This window comes from Dromiciops gliroides, chromosome 4 (genome assembly GCF_019393635.1).
Source record: "Dromiciops gliroides isolate mDroGli1 chromosome 4, mDroGli1.pri, whole genome shotgun sequence".
NCBI lineage: Eukaryota > Metazoa > Chordata > Mammalia > Microbiotheria > Microbiotheriidae > Dromiciops > Dromiciops gliroides.
The window spans coordinates 83,362,773-83,374,693 of NC_057864.1; the positions used below are offsets into that span (position 1 = coordinate 83,362,773).

Below are 11,921 nucleotides of genomic sequence, written 5' to 3' on the forward strand. Positions count from 1 at the left end.
TTTGTTCTCCTTAAACTTAATGTCTACCCTCTGAGATTTTCTCTACTTTTTATACTTATATCTTATTTCTACATAGTTATTGTCTTCCCCATTAGATGGTCAGCCCTTTGAGAACAGGGACTATTTCTTTGCCTTTCTCTGTATGCCTGGTGCTTAGAAGAGTATATAATATATAGTAGATGAATAATAAATGATCCCTGACTTGATTTTAGCTGACTACTGTCACAATAGCATCCTAAATGATGTCACTGTCTTTATTCTCTCCTACTCTAATTTGTTGTTTGTTGTTATTTCTCCTTCATTCTCAAAGAGGACCATGACATCCAAGAGGTGATGTCATGACTTGCAGTGAATTGGTTTTAAATGAGGGAGGGCTGTGAAATTTCACCAACTTCACTCTCTCCTTCAGACCCATTTGGGTCCAGTGGCAAGATATATTTCAGAAAGACTGGGGGGCGGAGCCAAGAGGGGGCGGAGCCAAGATGGCGGAGAGGAAGCAGCAAGCTGCCTGAGCTCTCCTTCTGTTCCCTCAAAACGAACATTAAATCAAGCCTCTGGACGGATTCTGAAACTACAGAACCTGCAAAGAGACAGAGAGACACAGTCCTCCAACCAGAGATAATTTAGAAGACTTCAGGAAAAGGTCGGTCTGACTCGGGCAAAAGGGAGGCCCAGCTCAGGGCAGCAACCCAGCGCCAAGGGGGTCAGGGCAAGTCAGCAGGAGCTGCGGCCCACAGCCGAACAACTGAGGCTCCCGGAACCTGGTTCAAAAATCTGGTGGCCAAGAAGGACAGTGGAAAAACTTACCTGCACCGGCCGAGAGGGCCACGAATGGCGGGATCAGACGCTGGGGTCTGGCGCCTGGCTGGCCGAGCACAATCATACAGGAAGTGCAGGGCGGGGCATCTCCACACACCATAAAGGCCTCAGAGTAAAAGCCCGGTCACACAGCACCTATACACCTGCACAAGAAGCCCAAAACAGGGACCCTGGTTCCCCCAGAGCAGACCTCAACTTAAAGAATAAATAAATAAGCTGCAATAATGAGTAAGAAGCAAAAAAGAGCCCTCTCCATTGAGAGCTTCTGTATCAATAGGGAAGAAGCCAACACAAACTCAGATGAGGACAATAGCCTCAAATTGTCTACATCTGAATCCTCACAAGGGAAGGTGAATTGGTCGCAAGAACAAAAAGCCTTCCTGGAAGAGCTCAAAAAGGATTTTAAAAATCAATTGCAAGAGGTAGAAGAAAAAATGGGGAGAGAAATGAAAGCAAAACAAAAAAACTATGAAAAAAGAATCAGCAGCTTGGAAAAGGAAGCTGAAGAAAACAAAGCCTTAAAAAATTCATTTGGCCAAATGGAAAAAAAGCTGCATAATCTCACTGAAGAAAACAATACCTTAAAAAATTCACTTAGCCAAATGGAAAAAAAAGGTGCATAATCTCACTGAAGAAAACAATGCCTTAAAAATTAAAGTGGGACAGTTGGAAGAAAAGGAATCCATGAGACACCAAGAATCAGTCAAGCAGAATAAAAAAAATGAAAAAATAGAAAAAAATGTGAAATACCTCATTGGAAAGACAACTGATCTGGAAAACAGATCGAGGAGAGACAATTTGAGAATCATTGGACTGCCTGAAAGCCATGACCAGAAAAAGAATCTAGATACAATATTCCAGGAAATTATTAAGGAGAACTGCCCTGATATCATAGAATCAGAGGATAAAATCATCATTGAAAGAATCCATCGATCACGCCCTGAAAGAGACCCCAAAAGGAAAACTCCAAGGAATATTGTAGCCAAATTCCAGAATTATCAGGTGAAGGAGAAAATACTCCACGCAGCCAGAAAGAAGCAATTTAAATATCATGGAGCCACAGTCAGGATTGCTCAGGACCTGGCAGCTTCAACATTAAAGGACCGCAAGGCTTGGAATATGATATTCCGGAAGGCAAAGGAGATTGGATTGCAGCCGAGAATCTATTACCCAGCAAAAATGTGCATTTTCTTTCAGGGGAAAAGATGGACATTTAATGACATTGGGGACTTTCAATCTTTCCTGGTGAAAAGACCAGAACTGAATAGAAAATTTGATCTCAACATACAAGACTCAAGAGAAGTTTAAAAAGGTAAACAGAGGGGAAAAAAAAAGTTACCCTATTAGGTTAAACTGTTTATATCCCTACACAGGAAGATAATACTCATAACTCTTAAGAACTGTAAATGTATTTGGGCAGAGAAAAGGACTTTATATAGAGGGTATAAATATAAATTGTCTTTGATGTGATGATACAAAAGAATTAAGGGGATAAAAAGGGAGTCTATGGGGAGGAGAGGAAAGGGGAGGTGGAATGGGATGAATTATATCATATGAAGAGGTGGAAAAGAACCTATTATAATAGAGGGAAAGAAAGGAGGGGGGAACATGGTTTCAACCCTATTCTCATTAGATTTGACTCAAAGAGGGAATAACATATACGTTCATTGGGATAAAGAAACTTAACTCATTCTTTAGGGAAACAAAAGGGGAAGGGAAAGGGGGGACTGATAGAAGGGAGGACAAAAGCAAGGGAGAAAAGGGTAAAGAAAAGAGGGGGGGTGATAAAAAGGGAGGGCAGATTGGGGGAGGCAGGGGTAAGAAGTAAAACGTCGGTGAGGAGGAATAGGGTGAAAGAAGGGGGGAAAAGTACAAAGGGGGTAAATAGAATGGAGGGGAATAGACAGTCAGTAATAATAACTGTGAATGTGAATGGGATGAACTCTGCTATAAAACGGGAGCGAATTGCAGAGTGGATTAAAAACCAGAACCCTACAATATGCTGTTTACAAGAAACACATTTGAAGCAGAGAGATACACACAGAGTAAAGGTAAAAGGCTGGAGCAGAATATATTATGCCTCAGCTAAAGTAAAAAAGGCAGGGGTAGCAATCCTTATCTCAGACAAAGTGCAGGCAAAAATAGATCTCATTAAAAGAGATAAGGAAGGAAATTACATCTTACTTAAAGGTACTATAGATAATGAAGTAATATCAATATTGAATATGTATGCGCCAAGTGGTATAGCATCCAAGTTCTTAGAGGAGAAGTTAAATGAGTTACAAGAGGAATTAGATAGTAATACTATACTAGTGGGGGATCTGAATCTCCCCCTCACAGAATTAGATAAATCTAGCCAAAAAATAAATAAGAAAGAAGTGAAAGAGGTGAATAGATTACTAGAAAAGTTAGACATGATAGATGTCTGGAGAAAATTGAATGGGGATAGAAAGGAATATACCTTTTTCTCAGCAGTACATGGCACATTTTCAAAAATTGACCATGTATTAGGGCACAAAAACATCATAGTCAAATGTAGAAAGGCAGAAATAGTAAATGCATCCTTCTCAGATCATGATGCAATAAAAATTACATGTAAGAAAGAGCCAGGGAAAAGTAGAATGAAAATCAATTGGAAACTAAATAATTTCATTCTAAAGAATGAATGGGCCAAACAAGAAATCATAGAAACAATCAATAACTTTATCCAAGAGAATGACAATAATGAGACAACATACCAAAATCTATGGGATGCAGCCAAAGCAGTGCTTAGGGGAAAATTTATAGCTCTAAATGCTTACATGAATAAGAAAGAGAAAGAGGAGATTAATGAATTGGGCATACAACTTAAAAAGCTAGAAAAAGAACAAATTAGAAATCCCCAATTAGACACTAAATTAGAGATCCTGAAAATTAAAGGAGAAATCAATAAGATTGAAAGCAAAAAAAACTATAGAATTAATCAATAAAACTAAGAGCTGGTTTTATGAAAAAACCAATAAAATAGATAAAATACTGGTTAATTTGATTAAAAAAAAGAAAGAAGAAAACCAAATTACCAGTATCAAAAATGAAAAGGGTGATGTTACCACCAATGAAGTGGAAATTAAGTCAATAATTAGGAAATATTTTGCCCAACTGTATGCCAATAAATTTGACAATCTAAATGAAATGGATGAATATTTACAAAAATACAAACTGCCCAGGTTAACTGAAGAGGAAATAAAATCCTTAAATAAACCCATATTAGAAAAAGAAATTGAACAAGCTATTAATGAACTCCCTAAGAAAAAATCCCCAGGGCCAGATGGGTTTACGGGTGAATTTTACCAAACATTTAAAGAACAATTAATTCCAATATTATACAAATTATTTGGAAAAATAGGTGAAGAAGGAGTTCTACCAAATTCGTTTTATGACACAAATATGGTGGTGATACCAAAACCAGGCAAAGCAAAAACAGAGAAAGAAAATTATAGACCAATTTCCCTAATGAATATTGATGCTAAAATCTTAAATAAGATATTAGCAAGGAGATTACAGCAAGTGATCACCAGGATAATACACTATGACCAGGTGGGATTTATACCAGGAATGCAGGACTGGTTCAACATTAGGAAAACTATTAACATAATCAACCACATCAATAAGAAAACCAACCAAAATCATATGATTATCTCAATAGATGCAGAGAAAGCTTTTGACAAAGTACAGCACCCATTCCTAATAAAAACACTAGAGAGTTTAGGAATAGGGGGAGCTTTCCTTAAAATAATAAACAGTATCTACCTAAAGCCATCAGCAAGTATTATATGCAATGGAGATAAATTAGAGGCCTTCCCAATAAGATCAGGGGTGAAACAGGGATGTCCATTATCACCCCTATTATTTAATATTGTCCTAGAAATGTTAGCTTTAGCAATCAGAGAAGAGAAAGGCATTAAAGGAATTAGAATAGGCAAGGAGGAAACAAAACTATCACTCTTTGCAGATGATATGATGGTATACTTAAGGAATCCTAGAGAATCAAGTCAAAAATTACTTGAAACAATTAAAAACTTTAGCAAAGTAGCAGGATATAAAATAAATCCACATAAATCATCAGCATTTTTATACATGACCAACAAAGTTCAGCAGCAAGAGATAGAAAGAGAAATTCCATTTAAAGTAACGGTAGGTAATATAAAATACTTGGGAGTCTACTTGCCAAGACAAACCCAGGAACTCTATGAACACAACTACCAAACACTCTTCACACAAATCAAATCAGATCTAAATAATTGGAAAGATATCAATTACTCATGGATAGGCAGAGCTAATATAGTAAAAATGACAATACTGCCTAAATTAATTTACTTATTCAGTGCCATACCAATCAGACTACCTAAAAAATATTTTATAGAGCTAGAAAAAATAATAACAAAATTCATCTGGAAAAACAAAAAATCAAGAATATCCAGGGAAATAATGAAAAAAAATTCACAGGAAGGTGGGTTAGCGGTACCAAACCTGAAGCTTTACTATAAAGCGGCAGTCATCAAAACTATCTGGTACTGGCTAAAAAATAGAGTGGTAGATCAATGGAATTGGCTAGGCTCAGGAAATGCAGTAGTAAATGACACTAGTAATGTAGTGTTTGATAAACCCAAAGACTCCAGCTTCTGGGATAGGAACTCAGTATTTGACAAAAACTGCTGGGAAAACTGGAAGATAGTATGGCAGAAATTAGGCTTAGACCAACATCTTACACCTTATACTAAAATAAGGTCAAAATGGATACATGATTTAGACATAAGAGGTGATACCATAGGTAAATTAGGAGAGAAAGGAATAGTGTACCTATCAGATCTTTGGAAAGGAGAACAGTTTTTGACCAAACATGAGATAGAGTATATTATAAAATGCAAAGTGGATGATTTTGATTATATTAAATTAAAAAAATTTTGTACAAACAGAAGCAATGCATCCAAAATTAGAAGGGAGGCAGAAAGCTGGGAAACAATTTTTGAGGCCAGTGCTTCTGATAAAGGCCTCATCTCTAAAATATATAGGGAATTAAATCAAATTTATAAGAATCCCAGTCATTCCCCAATTGAGAAATGGTCAAAGGATATGAACAGGCAGTTTTCTGATGAAGAAACCAAAGCTATCTATTCCCATATGAAAAAATGCTCTAAATATCTAATGATTAGAGAGATGCAAATTAAAACAACTCTGAGGTACCACCTGACACCTATCAGATTGGCTAAAATGACAAAAAAGGAAGATAATAAATGTTGGAGAGGCTGTGGGAAAATTGGAACACTAATGCATTGTTGGTGGAGCTGTGAGCTGATCCAACCATTCTGGAGAGCAATTTGGAATTATGCCCAAAGGGCGATAAAGCTGTGCATACCCTTTGACCCAGCAATCCCACTTTTAGGTCTTTTGCCCAAAGAATTCATGGAAGGGGGAAAGGAACCCACATGTACTAAAATATTTATAGCTGCTCTTTACGTGGTAGCAAGGAATTGGAAGTTGAGGGGGTGCCCATCAATTGGGGAATGGCTGGACAAGTTGTGGTATATGAATACAATGGAATACTATTGTGCTGTAAGAAATGATGAGCAGGAGGAGTTCAGAGAAACCTGGAGGGTCTTACGTGAGCTGATGATGAGTGAGATGAGCAGAACCAGAAGAACATTGTACACAGTATCATCAACATTGAGTGTTGACCTACTGTGATGGACTATATTCTTCTCACCAATGCAATGGTACAGAAGAGTTCCAGGGAACTCATGATAGAAGAGGATCTCCAAATCCAAGAAAAAAAAAGAAAGAAAGAACTGTGGAGTATAGATGCTGATTGAACCATATTATTTCTTTTGTTTTGGGTGCTGTTTTTTTTTTTCTATTTTGAGGTTTTGCATCACTGCTCTGATTCTTTCTCTTGTAACAGGATTAATGCAGAAATAGGATTAATGTTATTATGTGTATATATATGTGTGTGTATATATATATCTATATGTATATATATAGAGATATATAGATATAACCTATATCAGATTACCTGCTGTCTAGGGGAGGGGGGAGGGAGGGGAGGGAGGGAGAAAAATCTGAAATTGTAAAGCATGTATAAACAAAAGTTGAGAACTATCTTTACATGTAACGGAAAAAATAAAATATCTCATAAAAAAAAAAGAAAGAAAGACTGGAGATGGATCCAGATGTTTTTAAGAAAATTGGGGTTAAATGACCTGCCTATTGCCATGCAGCTAGTAAGTGTCTGAGGTCACATTCGAACTCAGGTCCTCTCAAATTCAGGGTCAGTGCTCTATCCACTGTTCCACCTAGCTGCCCATCCAACTCTAACAGGGCTAGGGGAATCAAAATTTGTTAACCACATACTACATGCTAGGCACAGTGTTAAAGCATTTTACAAATAGTCTCTATGATCCTCACAACAACCCTATGAAGTCAGTGTTATTATTATTCTTATATAACAATTAAGGAACCTGAAACAAATAGTGGTTAAATGACTTTTCCAGGGTCATATGGCTAATGCATGTAAGCTTGATTAAACTCATGTCTTCCTGATGCCAGGCCTAATACCTCTATCTACTGTACTACCTAAGCTACCTCTAAACTAAACCAAAGAATTACTCACATTAAACATACACACACACACACACACACACACCCCTCCCCTGCCTCTAGGATATAATATAAACTAAATTGTTTTGCATTTTAACCATCCATGATCTGGTTTTAGCTAAACTTTCTGGAAATTATATATTACTCCCTTTCAAATTTTCCAAGCAAATTGTTAAATTCTCATCTCTATGACTTTTCACAAAGAGGTCTTGCATGTCTGGTAAGGAGTTTCTCTTTAAATTTGTCTCTTCAAATCCCTAGTTTCCTTCAAAGCTAAGTTCAATTTTCACCTCCTGGTGATGGTTTTTCTAACTGACCCTCCCAACTGTCAGTCTTCTCTTCTTCATCGCCAAATGTCCATGTCTCTACTTCGTATATATCTTTCATTTACTTATAATTATATGCTTTGTTTCCTTCTAAATGAAATAACATTTTATATTTCTTAGCACAGTGCATGATATTTGGTAGGTTCTTAATAAATTCTTATACCTTTTTCCTTGTCCTATTCTTTTCTGTTGCCTTCCTTTCTTTTCCTTTCCCATTCCTATACTCCATATTTTAAAAATTCCTTGACAACAAGCATGGCTTCATTATTATATTTGTATTCTAACACCTAGCACAGTCCTTACAGCATAACAGTCACTTAATAAATAATGTATTCAAGCCATTATTGGTAATGTTTGTTGTTATTGCTCAGTTGTTTCTGGAATATGTAATTCTTCATGACCCCTTTAGGGGCTTTCTTGGCAAATAGAATAGTTGTTTGCCATTTCCTCTTCCAGCTCATTTTAGAGATGAAGAAACTGAGGAAAACAGGGTTATATTGCATAGCTAATAGATATCCATGACTGGTATTAAAATCAAGGAGAGGGGTCTTCCTGATTCCAGGCCTAGCACATTGTCCTTGGAGCCATTTAGGCCAAATTACCCCAACATGCATTTCTCCATTACCCTTTGGGTAATGTCCAACTTGAATTCCTTAGAGATTGTGTTTTTTCCATGATTTACAGCTATTATCATACCTACTGGATGAGGAAAAAATAAAATAAAAACAAAACTTTAGATATAAACCCAATTGATGCCAGGTCAGTGATGTGTAATATGCAAGGGGAATAGAAAATTATAGATAAGAGAACATTTTGAAATAATTTTGGAAGAAAATAGCAGAAATCAAAAGTATTATTAATCAACCATTTTAGTGGCATGGTATACTATTCTAACTTTTTAAGTAATTTAATCTTCATTGAAAGAGCCAGTAGTATACAATTGTCCTCTAGAAAATATCTCTTCCAATATTCTTATAGCAATAGCAGCTATTAATATTGCAAGAATATAATAGAATGTCTTGTATGGAGTTTTTAACCAGTTTAATGACAATTATATATTATACTTTTTCACATGTGGGAAAAAGATTTCTTAACAGTATTATGTTAAATGTGAATTAAGGGAAATCTTTCACATAAAACTCACATTTAATTTTTCAAGGAGGACAAGTCCTTATTCTATCCCACTCAGACTGTTTTTTTTTTCCATAATACAATGTATTTGATCTTCCTTCTCCCTGGATTTATTTACCTTTTGTGAGATTTAAAATTGTATACAAGAGCATTAAACTCCCCTTTAACCTTTCCCTTATATATATCTCTCAGACCAGTAAGTGAAAGAAGCCTCTGAGCTTTAGTTAGAGCTTTTATTGTTGGGGAATTAATTAGCCAACAAAACAAGGTGATGTTGATTAGAGATATAGGAAAGAAGAAATACAAATAAATAGTCTTAGATCTAAGCTTAGTCTATATTCCGTATAGAATTTACCAAATTCCAAAACCACCTCTGAGGCTGAGAACCGCATCAAGCACGTGCTGTTATGGAGGACCAGGTCAATCACCAAGGACCATGTTGTCTAACCTGAGTCAGCATCTCTGTGTGCAGACCAAGCCAGCAGGTGAGGAGAGAAAAAAAGACATCACTTCCGTTCTCTCCTTGCCTTTAAGCTCGCACCCTGGAAGTGGAGTGTTTAGCAGATGCACGGGCAGTTCATCACAGTCTCTTCCCTGAAAGGGTGATCCTTCAAAAACTGGTGTCTTTCAGTTATCCTAACCAACTGTTAAAAGCTTTCACTTTTTACCACACTTTTCAAATCTCATATTTTTTTGGAAATGAATCTCATAAATAACATTATTTTGGGTCTTTTTCCTTAAAGCATTATTATCATCATCACTTTCCTCCTCTTTTTTTTCTCTTTGTATCTCTGTCTATATCTCTCCACCACTTTTGTGTCAATAAAATTTTCAAATTTTTCCTGGTTTTGAAGTATTTATGTTGTTTTAAAGATTGCATATGGTATTTCTGTGTATTAATAAAATAAATAATAATTAATATATAGTACACAGGGAATGGAAGGGAATGAAAAGGAAAGGAAGGGAAGGGAAAGGAAAGACATAACTAAGGGTACTTTACTGGAAATATGAGTACTGATATTTTATGGATGTTGTTGGAAGTCTTTTTCAAGAAATTTTAAGTGAATGCAAAAGTTGAAAGTCTAGGTAGGCTAGTAATTGTGACAAGAAATAAGTTAGAGGTTAAGACAAGGAAATATATTTCACAATAAGCAAGCAGAAAGAGTAATAGATGCAAGATTCTCAGAATAGGAAGGATCTCTTAAAACAAATTACAAATGCCTTAGCCTAGAAAATAGAGATTTCTGGAATCAAAACATTTACATGTTATGCTAATCCCCAAGATTTGGAGTGGGTACAAACAACTACCTTGGTGTGTATGTGTGTGTTTATATAACTAATTGAAGCATGTCAGAGAGTCATCCTCACCTGTGTGTGTCTTTTGAGAGTAGACATAAAACAAAGTACTCATCTTGATTAAGAAATGACTGTAGTTTAGTGGTTCCTATGTCTAGTGCTTTTTATTGTACCCTCCCAAGTGAATAAAATAATGGAGTCTAATTAAAAATTTTTCAATGATGTTATGTTTGGATATTCTGACATGATATGGCACTAAATGGTATTGCATCCAAAATCTTTTTTTATTTTTTCAGCACAATGAGGGTTAAGTGACTTGCCCAGAGTCACAGAGCTAGTAAGTGTCAAGTGTCTGAGGCCAAATTTGAACTCAGGCCCTCCTGAATCCAGAGGCAGTACTTTATCCACTGTACCATATAGCTCCCTCTAGCATCCTAATTTTTTTTTTTTTGCAGGGAAATGAGGGTTAAGTGACTTGCCCAGGGTCATGCAGCTAGTACGTGGCATGTGTCTGAGGCCAGATTTGAACTCAGGTCCTCCTGAATCCAGGGCCAGTGCTTTATCCACTGTACCATATAGCTCCCTCTAGCAACCTAATTCTTAAAGGAGAAGTTAAGTAAGTTCCAGGAGGAAATACTATTGGGGAAGAAAAATAGAGAAAGACAACTATAGACCCAATCCCCTAATGAATACTTTTAAATAAAATACTAGCAAGTAGATTTTAACAATATATCACAAAGTTCGAACACTGAGACCAGGTGGGATTTATGCCAAGAAAGCAGCGTTGGTTCAATATTAAAAAAAGTAGCATCATAATTGACCATATCAATAAAAAAATCTAATAAATTTATACAATATTATCCCAGATGCAGAAACATCTTTGACAAAATACAGCACTCATTCCTGTTAAAAACTCTAGGAAGCATAGGAATAAATGAAGCTTTCCTTAAAATGATGAGCAGTATTTATCTAAAACATCAGAAAGTATTATGTTTAGCTTTTCCCTCTCCTGCTGCTTGAGGATCTGGCTGCAGCCATGAATGACACTGTAACCATCAGAACCAGGAAGTTCATGACAAATAGACTTTTTCAGCATAAACAGATGGTTATAGATGTCCTTCATCCTGGAAAGGCCACAGTGCCCAAGACTGAAATTTGAGAAAAACTGGGCAAGATGTACAAGACAACCCCAGATATTATTTTTGTCTTTGGATTCAGAACCCATTTTGGTGGTGGCAAAACAATAGGCTTTGGCATGATTTATGATTCCCTTAACTATGCAAAGAAAAATGAACCAAAGAACAGACTTGCAAAGCATGGCCTGTATGAGAAGAAAAATATGTCAAGAAAGCAGCAAAAGGAATACAAGAAGAGAATGAAGAAAGTCAGGGGTACTGCAAAGACAAATGCTGGTACTGGCAAAAAGAAGGAATAAAATGCACTATGGAGGATGTTTATCCATGAAGATATTTATTTTTCATGAGAGCATAAATAAACTATGTAAAAACTTAAAAAAAGAAAGTACTAACTTTAATGGAGATAAGTTTAGGCCTTCCAAATAAGATGAGGGGTAAAGCAAAGGTATCCATTATCACCAATATTTTTTTTTTCAATATTGTATGAGTGTAACGATTGGAATAACGTCACCTGCTGGATACTTACTGTAGAAGAGTTCTGCCCATGAAGGGAAGGTCTTTGAGGGCAAGACCAGGAGTC

The 11,921-nt window shown here is 36.3% G+C and overlaps 1 pseudogene; it reads left to right on the top strand.

The window, feature by feature from the left end:
• Nucleotides 1–11,241: 11,241 nt before the first annotated feature.
• LOC122725692 lies at nt 11,242–11,640 on the top strand (annotated as a pseudogene).
• The last annotated feature ends 281 nt before the right edge of the window (nt 11,641–11,921 follow it).